We start from the raw sequence: 13,578 nt of genomic DNA, 5'->3' as shown, positions 1-13,578 counted from the left end.
GTTCCAGCCTTTTGAAGTGAAGAGAGTTTACGAACGTCTACGAACTATTTTGAGACCTGAACTATCAGAAGTTATAAAGATCTAAATTTTATAAATATTATTAATGTTGTAGCAATTCCTTCTTTATTAGTTAGCATGAAAATTTTATTTTACTAATTTGTAGTTAAGTTTAAACTCTGATTTTCTATAAAAGAATAACATGCATATTCAATAAAACATGTAATTCTCTCCATTAGGTACTTTAGTAAGGTACTTTGGGAAGGAAATTCAATAATATGCCTTCATTTTAGATTGATAAATACTGAATTAGATTAGATCAAATACTGAAAAATATATTAACCTATAGATTAAATATCAAAAAAGATTATTATTCACTTTAAATTGTATTAAAGAAAACAGATGTAAATAAAAAGCTTTATTACTTCCAGTTGATTAAAACACCTAAATAATTGATCGAAAACTCAATATATCAGCAAAATTATTATATTCTTTATATACACTGGCTTATACTCTCAAGGAAATGAGTTTCTCCCTTCCCACAAACTTATTATCACTTTATCCTTATTTGGCACGAGAAGAAATTGTGGCTGTAACAAAAAAATCCAATAAAATACACTGTAAAAATACGTAGAATGATAGAGAACATTACACTTATTCTATATCATTTCTTATGTGAGTATAATATACATAAAATACATAGTAAACCTCAAAAATAAAGCAAATCATAAAAGCATGTTCAATATGCTCAATAACATCTGCCGCCAAAAAAATGAACTCATAAATAATACTTTGCATTTATTTACAATATGAATGTGTATCAAATAAATGAAAATAAAAAAGAGAAGAGAGAAAACGAAAAACCGCATGCCTAAGAAATACGGAATGAACGCAGAATCAATATATGGAAAAATAATGCGTTTGGGAAAGGCGTTTTTATGACGACTATTAGAAGTTGCTATTATGTCTATATTTATAGTATATTTCAGAAAATATAGCAGTTTTAAAAAGTGTGGTTCGGTTTGTTATGCTTATGTTACTAAAATATAAATAGAAAAATACTAAAAATAGAAAAATAGCATTCTGTTATTACTCCCGTCATATAAGCAACGCAATATAAATATTATTTGCTTTATTTCAACTAGTGGTCGCACTAGGTACTGACCGTTTAATACTTTTTCACGATTTATATTTCGTAGAGATGTAGGTATCTTATATCAATCAGTTATCAGATATCATTAACAATCAAATATGATATGACTATATGATAAGTGTAATTTCGAATCTTGGAACAGAAGAATAGAGTTGAAATATGTAGTGGCTGTTTATAGTAAGGCATAGTTTGTAAATGTATTTCGTATTTATTATTTTTTAGTCATACATTTAGTGTACGGGACCTTTCTTTAGTACTATTTTTAACAGAAGACGACCTGTTTTATGTCGTCGAAGTCAATCAAATGTGCGACGAGCTACATTCACGTGCCAACCGCACTGATGGCCAGCGAGAGAAATATAATAATAAAATGATAAGTCGTATTGCTATGTCACAATTTCGTTTGAGAGCAATTGTAAATCGAGTGGAGAAGCTTACAATGCAACGAATTCGTGTACATCAAACGCAACACCAGCGACAAAGACACAGCGAAATTGAGTGATTCCGCAGAAACGATGCACCTCTACGCCCCAGAAATAGATTATGGTGTCAATAAATAAGTTATAATTGCAGAAAAGACAGGTAATGTTTGTCAATATTGTAAGGCATTCAAACACATCGGTGAATCTATTGAGTTATTTTGTGTCGGTCCCACTGCCAGATCCATTGAACTCATTATTTTCTGGAATGAAAAATAAGTTTGATCACAGTTTGGTCAATATTTAAAAATATAATAATTGTCATAAATAAATTTAAAAAATCTTAAATTTTTAATCGCAGATACAGATTTATCACTTACTAGGAGCACTGTTACCACTACCAGATGCAGATTGTCAATTCTTACAAATTTATTTACGGGCAATCTTGGATGTTGATCTTGATAGACGTTGCACTCACAATCCAACATTGAATCAAGCTATTGTTAAAAAACGAATTGGATTAGATGCCAACTGATCGCCATAACATCGTCATCAGACCTGACAAAACAGCTGCAGGTGAGCTTGCGATGTTAAATCTCCTTCAGCAACAATTGAAGAGATGTAAAATTTGCAAAATAGATACAGGCGATACGAAATTCACCGGGTCATCTAGTATTTAAATAATACAGAACATATGTTAATTAAATGAAGAATAAACAAAAGAAAGGCAATTTTTAAGCAAGCGTACAAGCATTAAATGCATACAAAACTTAAATCATCGTCACAACATCTCAACATCTTTTTTTTATTTGGCTTTGGTCTAGTTGAGCGTTTTGAAATTACCTATCTCAATTTTAAAAATAATCATTCTCATTTCGTTGAGGTAGCAAACAAAATATCTAGCTGCAATGGTAATGATTAAAGTCATCTGTAAGATAAGGACCCTGCTTTTTTCATGAACCATGAATTAAAAAACCGAGAGGATGTTGTGCCAAATAGGACCTTCTAGTCGTTGTCTCCAGATCTTGTTTTTCTAGTCATTGTCTTTGTTGAGATTTCTTTGATGTTAAGTCACAAAACCCTCTGTACGTTTTCTCTCAACAGATCTTTGTGAAGTGACTGAAACCTCAACTTTATTGAACTAAATGTTGTAGCCAGCATCCAAGCATTTAATCAAAGCTTACTAGGTACTAGTAGGGTGGATATCTCATACAACTCGGAACAATAGCATTCTGTTATTACTCCCGTCATATAAGCAACGCAATATAAATATTATTTGCTTTATTTCAACTAGTGGTCGCCCTAGGTACTGACCGTTTAATACTTTATCACGATTTATCTTTCGTAGAGATGTAGGTATCTTATATCAATCAGGTATCAGGTATCAATAACGTGAAAATGTAGCAAAAAATGACATATTTGTCAAATATGATATAACTATATGCTAAGTGTAATTTTGAATCGTGGAACAGAAGAATAGAGTTGAAATATGTAATGGCTGTTTATAGTAAGGCATAGTTTGTAAATGTATTTCGTATTTATTATTATTTGGTCATACATTTAGTGTGCGGAAACTTTCTTCAGTACTATTTTTAACAGAAGACGACCTGTTTTATGTCGTCGAAGTCAATCAAATATGCGACGACCTACATTCACGTGCCAACCGCACTGATGGCCATATAATAATAAAATGATAAGTCGTATTACTATGTCACAATTTTTTTTTCAAATTTTTTTCATGATCCATGAATAAAAAAACCGAGAGCATGTTGTGCCAAATAGGACCTTCTAGTCGTTGTCTCCTGATCTTATTTTTCTAGTCATTGTCTTTGTTGAGATTACTTTGATGTTAAATCACAAAACCCTCTATACGTTTTCTCTCAACAGATCTTTGTGAAGTGACTGAAACCTCAACTTTATTGAACTAAATGTTGTAGCCAGCATCCAAACCATTTAATCAAAGCTGACTAGGTACTAGTCGGGTAGATATCTCACACATCTCCGAAAGCCAATAGTTCATGATACACATATATATGCCATAACCAGATTGGTTGGTGTTAAACGTTTTAGTCTACGTACTTCACTATCACATCGCACATTTATCTGATTATTGGGGTACACTAAAAATATTTCTTTTAAAGTACTTAACAAAACCACTTTGACTTACACTCGTTATGCGTTCTAGATGGATATCACTTTACGGAGCCTCCATAACGGCACACAACACTTTATTTTGGAACCGTTGCATGATGACTATATTGGACTTGCACAATATCCCATAGTTGGGTTCCATATAACCAAATAGCCTTGATTGGAAATGTATTGATTGTTATAGCAATACCTAGTCATCTAATGATAACTTAGATTTGCGCGTAATACGCCAATGCAGTTGACATAGTTAAAGTCCAAGTTGTTTTCGTTTAGCAAGTATGTTTTTTTAATACTAGTCTCCTATTTTTCATATTGTTTTCAATGATCTTGATCCATGATTTTTTCTGAATTGTTTTTCTGAGGAATTCGTTCATCTTTTATTGGACAGACATATCCAAACTATTGTAATCTACAATCTCTAAATTTCTAATTTTGTTGGTTAAATATGCATTAATTGTAATAACTTCATAACTTCATTTCAGGTTCAATCATATCAGGTTTAGAAACTTCATTTATAACACGATCTCGGAGAGAAATATGTAGAATTTGCCTTAAGTATCATATTTGAAAAATCTCAAGTTTACAGATAATGGACTGTAACAGTCTCCTAATCACAGAGCCATACGTAAGGAATGACAAGATAAGCTAATTATCAGCAAATTATATAACCGGATCTCTTTGTTTTACAATCGCGGGTGATCCGTCAATTGTAAATGACGTCAGTAAAAACATGTTCAGCTTCCAAAGCTAATATGAGGTACAGTATGTACCTCATATTGGATAGATTTGGAAGCTAAGTCGAAGTCGAAGATAAAGTCGAAGGCAGAGCGACAATCAATAAAAGCTGCAATCGCATACTCTCCATATCTAAAACTTTCCTGCATGAACTGGCAAAGAGTGAAAATATTATCTACATAACAGCAATTGAATCAAAATACTGCCTGCTCTTCTACGCAGCTTGTCTCTTTGAGCTCTGCGATATATAATTGGCATGATTTTTGTACATACCTTCCCCTATAGTTTTTACAATGTTTACTATCACCTTTTTTAGTATAGAAACAATTATCGCTTTTTTCCAGGCTCACGGTACTCTTTGCAATCTCCAAATGTGTGTAATGAACCAGCTATAATACAAGTTATGCTAGAGGTAAAAAAAGACATTAGATGAAATCCATATAAGACTTAACAAACTAAAAACTAAAAAAACTGATACCCTAATAAGATCAAAATAATTCAAGGAGCAAAAAGATTTACGTGTTGTAGCTTGGAATGCAAGTGGCATTCTGAATAAAGTAGATAATCTTGAAGTATTTCTAAACACCCAATATATGAATGAGTTCCTTATCTTAAAATAATAGGCTACAAAACATATTATACCGTGCTTATTACCCACCATACCGTCGCCCACTTATTAGCAAAATTTTAGGATGGACCTCCAGTTCAACATCAACCTGAAAACCTGTCTTAAAACAACTAGAGAAAGAAGTTGAAAAATATACGAGGATTATCCCCAGAGCAGTATAACAATATACCAAAGTGATTACATATTTACCCAGAGGGGTAAACTACCCAGCCAAAATTCGAAAACTAGTTAAGGAAAGCCTGCAGAAAGTTGTAATAAACTGGGGATCCTACATATAATCACAATACTTAATAATATAACTTAACTTAGGCTTAGGCGATAAATCTAAAAACTAAAGGAAGTTTCAATAAACACCTAATTTAAGAACTATCAGCATATAAAATTACTCAATTTGGGAAGCAATCAAGAAGACTAATAGTCATATAACATCCATACCACCTATAAAAAGTAACAACGGACCATGGGCCAGAGAAAATAAACAAAAAGCAAAACTCTGCTGAACATCTAGATCTATACTCCTAATCGCAAATAGACTAGTCACGTTATAACTAGTAGTGATTACTTAAAATCAGAAATACAAGATCACACAAATAACCCCAAGAGACCATCAATGAGATAAAAATAAACCTGAACCCAAAAAAGTCACCGGAGGTCGCTGTAATCACTGGATAAATTCCTTAAAAATGTCTAACATAGCCGTAGTAAAGCTTACTAATATTTTTAACGCAGCTTTTAGACTGAAATATGTACGTGCAGATTGGAAAGTGACTGACACCAACGGCTAATAAACAACCTGATGATGTCAAATCGTATAGAAGTATTTCTCTACTAACAATCGTGTCGAAACATTTCGAGAAAATATTACTCAAGAGAATAAGTCCAATAATAAAACAAAGCAACCTAAATCTGAACTATCCCAGACGATGAACTAGACATCGATAAAGTTTGGTACGAGGGCTTGATATATAAATTTTAAAAAAATTTGCCACGGCAATATGTAGAGATTAAACATCATTTATGTCCAATAGGCTCTTCATAATTAAACAAGAAAAGAATATATAAACAAATAAAAGCAGGAGTGTCTCAAGACAACGTTAGAACCTTTCTTCTAACTGCTTTATACCAGTCACATACAAAAACTTACGAAAAAATTACGATAGCTACACTTGCGAATGATACAGCACTGTTAGCAGTGTGCAAAAACCAACAAGCATCGATCAAAAAACTACAGGCGAACCAACGATAAACTAATAGACAGGACTAAATAATGGAGAATAAAATTAAATGAGATAAAGTCTGTTCCTATTAATTTTTAGGGTGGATTATATGGCTTGGTGAATGAAGGTAAAACGAAATGAAACAGTGGTTGTTTACATGGTGTGGAAGTAATTTTATTGATGTAATATAAAATTTGGAAAATACAATAAATAAAACGGATGGTAGCGTGGTTTACTTATAGACGAGGCTTGAGCAGTCGATGGTGACACATCTTTATTAAAGAATGGTTGAATACCGAATGAATTAAAGTACGTATCGTGTACTAGTTGGCGCTACTGGCACCTCACCCGTGTTAAACATGTAGGTATTTTGTAGACCGTTATTCCACGATGTAAAATTCGAAATGCCTCAAGGTCGCTAGAATATGTAAATATGTATCTATTTAAACATGACACTAGATGTCAAATTAAAATGGAAATAGCATGTTAAAAGAAAATAACCGAACTCAAAATAAATTTTAAACAGCTATAATGGCTCCTTAGAAGAAAATCCAAAATGTCAATTCACAGTATAAGGCTGTGGAGCTGTAGCCAGCATAGCAATGTAAAGAAAGTTCAAATATTCCAGAATAAGATATTGCGTAACGCAATGAACGCACCTTGGTATATACGCAATAAAGATCTAGAAATGTCTGCACTCAAGGAAGAAATTAAAAGATTTGCCGGAAACCAGGCTATACCTCCATGAAAACTCAGATGCGCTGCATGGACAACAATCTGTTCGCAGACTAAAGAGGTCTTAAGCCTGAGAACTTGTGTAATAGTGCGTGAATGAAGAGGTGTAAGGTAGGAGAACGAAACTATAAATTGTCGCTGGATAGACTATAGTATGTAGATTGTAATAATAATTATTAGTTTTAAATTAATGATTGGTCACTTTTAATAAGAAAGAGACTTTTAAAAAATGTGTGTTAGCATTCCACGAAACATAGTTGGCCCCTCACCAGGAAATTAAGTTTCTAAAATCATTGCTAACAGACTTGCTAAAGCTTGCGGTGGATCATGATTGTAGACCTGCATGAAGAACTCCTTCCATCGTTCGAGATGATCATCGTGTAACTTTACAAAAGTTCCATTTGCTTTTTTAATGTTTCTATTGGTAGATTGACTAGGAATGTCACCCCGCGGAGAAAAATAAGGATTTTTTTTTTATTCTATAGATAGAGATATTTTTCCAAAAAAGTATCGATCAACAGATTTACTTTTACCGCTCAATCTCATGAGTGTCCATTAAACTCTAGAACGTGAATCGTAACTTTTCTCAAAAGCCTCGTATATAGTCATTGGTAAATTGTCGACAAAATATAACAAAGTTTTTTAAACAGAAAAATGGATGCGATTTTTTGAGAAAACAGACAAGATGCAAATAATCTCCGAATCATTTTCCCGATAGAGGCAGCGAACCCCGCTCATAACTCAACGATACCCGTCGACGTAAGAAAGACGCCATATTTTATCAATTTAATATCGCATATTTTAGCCGACACCTAGTCCTAACAGAAATATAGTCGTATGCCGTACCCCACTAAATCTGAAAGCAAAAGACTTAAGTTGTAGTTCATAAGTTAAAAGGATCGCGAACGCTGTACGGCGACACTTCGGCGACATCAATTTCGCCCGAATCGATGGTCGTAAAAATGGCGGCACGCATACGGGGCCGAATCGAAAGTTATTTAATGATGTGAAGCACCCATAACTTATGGAAAAGGACCCGCACGGTCGTTTTCTCGCCGAACGAGCGATGTTTTATAATATTCCAGTTTTCATTTTACGAGCGCCTTTTCACTTAACAAATCTTCAGATGTGAATTATGTTTTAGAGGCAGAATGAGAGCTGAGAAAAAAGCAGACGGGTCGTAAATATATCGTAAAACTTAGGCCGATGCAAATGTTTGATCAACAACTAATAAAGTTTCACTGTTACACTTACAACGCAAGAAACAGTTTTAATTTTTAATTACTTTACTAGAAACTTCCCTTGGAAATAAATACATTCTATATACTTTATAAATATTTTTATTATCATTCTCCGTATCAGAAATATAATCTCCTTTCTTGTGCATATCAAACTCTAATAACAAATAAACATAAAACATATCTAATATTATCAGTATAATAATAACATTAGATGCATTAAAGTACAAGGCATCTGCTGAAAAAAATTGATACTATATATATATTAATCAAAATATTATCCAAGACTTTTTCAACATTTTTAAATAATCCTACATTAATACGAAAAAGTGGCAATTAAAAGCAAATATGTCTGGTGAGAACATCCCATTTGAGCTGCAACAATATACCCTTTACATCTCTTACAATGGGCGACCGAGGGATATGATCTGTAACTACGTATTGCTTGCCTTTTTGCAACAATGCATTGTTAAATTTATTCAATAGATATCCTTGAATATCTGCAGAAACAGTTTTATTCAGATCTCACTAAATACACAGCAAACGTTTATGCAATTAATATCCCGTCTTGGTTCTGATGTCGATGACTCTTTTGGACTAACCCATTGCGATTGACTTGGGATTACTTACTCTTCATTACTAGTCACAATACGTGAGAGAAAACAGTGTTGTCTAGGAATCAAAGAAACCACAATGTTGAATAGTTCAAAATGACATTTTCAATCAATTCGTTTACTAACCATATTTCCTTTTGGATGTTTCCCATCACATGTAAAGGTTTAGAAACAGTTGATATGGTTTAATGTTTGAGAGCTTGAGCTAGGTTTTCGCCCAATAATTCTTGCAATTCATTATCTCCGCACTTTTATTGGTTCAATAAACCATTGTTCGTGCACTTCCAAACAACTAGGAAAAAGAATATTTGTATTATTTACGTGCATTAAAAAATCAGGTTAAACAAAAAGCAGAACAGGTTAGTCTGAAAATAAATTGTGATAGATACTTGAATTTGATCTAATATAAAAGAGATTGGATTAATCAATTAAATTAGACAATTAGATATAGTCAACACTATATATAAATCAATATTTGGATTTGTACTAAAACTTCAATCAGACTAGTAATTCAACGCTTCCAAAACAAAATTAATTACCAATGATTATCGCTATGTAACCAATTAAGAACTGCACTATAACGTCGCAATCAAATGGATTTATGAAGTTATCCCAGAAACATGAAATAAGGTTATAAAATTACAGCAACGTAGAAGTTACAAGTACAGGAAAACGGGCATTGTTTTGCAACAAAATTGTACATTGTAAGGCTAGGTGCCATATTTGAGACTGAATGGTGGTAATGAGTGTGACTGATTACAATTATTAGTGATGATAGGGGTTTGGTTTCATTTGTTTGATTGTTATTTGGCGGCACACAAATAAGGTTATAAAATTACATCAACATAGAAGTTACAAGTACAGGAAAACCTGCATTGTTTTGCAACGAAAGTTGTGCATTCTAACGCCAGGTGTCATATTTAGAACTGAATGGTGGTGATGAGTGAGACTGATTAGAGAGTGATAGGGGTTTGGTTTCATTTGTTTGATTGTTATTTTAAATCCTTCACATATCATTCACAAACACACAAATAAAGATATAAAATTACTGCAACGTGTAGGTTACAAGTATTGCAAAACGTATATGAAATCAGAATACTGAAGCTAACGAAATGAGACGAATTTGTATGGTATGTAAATATTACTCTTTAGTTTAGATAACTAAATTTTATTTTAATTTGCGAAATGATATGTTTCTCCAGCACTTCTCTTGCTTCAGTACTACATAATAGAACTATAGTAATTGTACTAATCATATCTAATTTAAGATTATTATTATTAAATCTATCTCGGTCACTATGATAATCAACATTTCTGTTATAATTGTGATAATTGTAAGTTATATTTGCCTGATATGATGTCGGACCAAAATACATTAAATTGTAATAATTAACCATAAAAAGTAAAAAATAATAAAACGAAAAATCGAGTTGATAAAATAAAATGAAACGTCTAAGTGGTTAATGGGTAGATAAAAAGTACGATTTTCCTCGCGTTCAAGTCAATGATTTCAGTTTTCGTCTAGAACGGAACCCCAACTCCTCTCCGAAATGAAAAATGTCCCTTTCGGATCCCGAATTAATTTGGACACCTTTCGGCCGTTACGAACCCTTTAATTAGCGCGGAAAGAAAACAAATTCGCGAATCATTTGCGTAGGAAATCCAAATAAATTAGGGCTTAAGGCCGATGTGGATTAGGCTCGCTGGAGACGCATAATTCCAAATAATCGCGTTCACTCCTGCCTGCTGGTTTAATAAGAATATTTATGGTATTTAAAGGGACGGTCGATGAGGGTGATTCGGGCCAGTCAGCAGGTATTGGGGATTTTATGAATGTTTAGGAAATTTTCTTATTTCGTTCAGAAAGATGAGATAAAGTAGGAGGACGATATTGAGTACATTCTGTTACTAATTTATTTTTAATTATTAGATAATGGTTAGTGAAAAATATTAAAAAACTAATTAAATACCGAATTTGTCATTAGAATCATTATAAGAACGAACAGACGGATGTATATAAGATTAAATATTGAAAGTATATACATATGAGAAGTAAAATGTTTGTCAAAATGTCGCTTATTAACCGACAAAAAAGGAGGAGGTTCAATGTTCGATTATATATATTTTTTAATGTGGGTTCACCGATTTCTCCGTCAATTATGGACCGATTTTCAAAATTCTGAGAATTTGATGCCGAGCTCAAACAATACAAAAATAATAATACAATTTTCTTACATACAAACAGAATTAAATTACGAACAAAACAAATCTAATTTGTTGCTCGGCACTGACTTCAAAATGATCAGTTGGTAGTAGTTACAATAATATTGTAAATAGATAAGTAGGTAGGTAGGTATTAAGCTAAATTATGTGTGTATAGTAAAATATAAAATAAGTGTAGTAGATAGATTAAATAAAGTTTTTGTTTACTTTGTTTTGGTTATTACAACGGTTAATATGTACATATTTTATTTTAAATATTTTTTTTTCTTTTAAAAACCAAGTTATTTAGATTATTTTTTTAATTTTTAGCGAGTTCCTTATTTATTTTTTGATGTAGATTCAAGTTTTTTTGTTAATTTTTTTTTTATTTTCTCTCAAAATTCTACTTGGTAAATAAGACACCTTTTGACGGACTAGCGAAAAGTTCTATTTTAAAAGTATGTGTATAACAGGTCAATTGAAAAGTCCGATTTACCATAGTAGAACACTTTCTTTCTTGAGAAAGCAGTTTGAAGCCCAATTAATGGATTTTTGTCATCGTTTTCACTGACTTGTGACACGGTGCATTGTCTTGGTGAAGCAGCACATTCTTTTTCTTCAAAAGTGGCCGTTTTTCGGCGATTTCGTCCTTCAAACGGTCCAATAACGCTATGTAATATTCGCTGTTGATGGTTCTTCCTTTTTCAAGGTTGTCAATGAAAATTATTTCATACGCACCCCAAAAATACAAACGCCATAACCTTGCCAGCTGACTGTTACCTTTTCCCACGCTTTGGAGCGGGTTCATCGTATGAATGAAATGATAGAGCCAGGTTTCATCCATTGTCACATATGGACGCAAAAACTCGGATTTATTACACTTGATCTTCTTCAACTGCTCCGAATCATCAACCCTTCGTTGTTTTTAGTCAAAAGTGAGCTCGCGCTGCACTTACTTTGCACATAGCTTTCTCATACCCAAATATTCGTGAATGATATGATGTACACATTCAGTTGATATCATTTCAATTTACACTCATTCAAAATCATTTTGTGGATTTTTTCAATGTTTTTGTCGGTAGCGACCTCTTTTTGGTGTCCACTGCGTTCACTGTCTTCGGTGCTCATTTCACCACGTCTAAACTTAGCATATCAATCCTCGATGGTTGATTTTCCTGGCACAGTGTCCGGAAACTCGGCATCAAACCAAGTATTTGCTTCAACTGTATATTTTCCCTTCAAAAAGCAATATTTTATCAACATGCGAAACTCCTTTTTATCCGTTTTTTTTACAATAACAAAAGTTGCTTCACTCAAAATGCTATAATTCACAAACTAATGATCCGACAACTGTCAAATTTATACACGCTTTTGAGGGTTAGGGCTAACTGAAAACATATGGATTTAATTCTAATAGCGCAATCTCGTCGGACGACAGTTACAACCATAGCTACGAAAATTGTACATTCTAAGGCTAAGCGCCAAGTGATGATAGTGGTTTGATTTATTTTGTTCGTTTGTTATTTTAAATACTTCACATATTATAACTGGATTCTGTGGAGATCATAAGTCGTTTTTCTATTGAATTCCAATGCAATTAACCGGAATCACACCAATTATCGAGAACTGAAAACAGGTTGACATTGGATTGGCAATCTCAGGGCAATTATTCAAAGCATTTCTGCATTCTCATAGTTTAGTGGAATTCATGCAAAAGTAGAAGCTGAAACTGTAATGGTGCAAAATTTAGATTGATGGTACCCAAAGACCTCCAGCCATAAACTATTTCAATCAGAAAACATTCAAGCTTTGAAAAAGACGACTAGTCAGTGGATTCCCAGTACAAGCATCACAGTTCAAGGTATAATATTACTTGAAATAGTTTTTCGAAAGTACATGATTTGGAAATGGCTCGAACCCAATGTGCACGTCTCAAGGTAATAGAGATGGTCCGTCTAATTATGGAGATCAGTTCTTATTTGAGATCAGTTGTTGATTCTAAAATGTTTAGAAAAACATAGGAAAGTGTTTAAAAAAATAGAGAACCGGCCTTATTATTTCATTTGTGGCAATGGCAATTTTATTAATTTTATTTATGTAATACTAATTTTATTTAATGTGATGTTAAATGTGTAAATTAATGTATTAAAATGTATTATTTCAATATATTTTCACTATTTATCTGCTAAAGACAGAAACACAATAAATGCAACCAATAATCATAAAATTTTAAATATTTTAGTTATATCATTATTTTAAAAGAAACTACCAAGCATACAAGAATTAACACAGTTTTATTTATATTGAGAAAAATTTTATATTAACTATCTTATGTGCATACAAACAATATAAATTAAAAAATACAATATAAATTAAGCTTGTTAATGTTCAGAGCTATAGAATATCTGCAAAATGTTTACGTTTCACTTACCTTAAAATTACCTTTGTTCACCTAAATATTATTTATTTATCATCTTCATTCGTATTTT

At 32.5% G+C, this 13,578-nt stretch overlaps 1 long non-coding RNA gene across 1 annotated transcript in view; it reads left to right on the top strand.

The window, feature by feature from the left end:
- Positions 1-2,088: 2,088 nt before the first annotated feature.
- Positions 2,089-13,578, top strand: part of LOC143189126 (uncharacterized) — a 40,966-nt gene continuing 29,476 nt past the window's right edge. Inside the window, exon 1 of the long non-coding RNA XR_013003612.1 lies at positions 2,089-2,145. This is a non-coding gene — a long non-coding RNA (uncharacterized LOC143189126). The remainder of the gene's footprint in view (positions 2,146-13,578) is intronic.

Source organism: Rhynchophorus ferrugineus, unplaced genomic scaffold, assembly GCF_030347505.1.
Source record: "Rhynchophorus ferrugineus isolate W39M unplaced genomic scaffold, kcgeb_rfMv2 rfM1, whole genome shotgun sequence".
NCBI lineage: Eukaryota > Metazoa > Arthropoda > Insecta > Coleoptera > Curculionidae > Rhynchophorus > Rhynchophorus ferrugineus.
The sequence above is the reverse complement of the archived record's forward strand: the minus strand, read 5'-3'. Positions and strand labels throughout refer to the sequence as shown.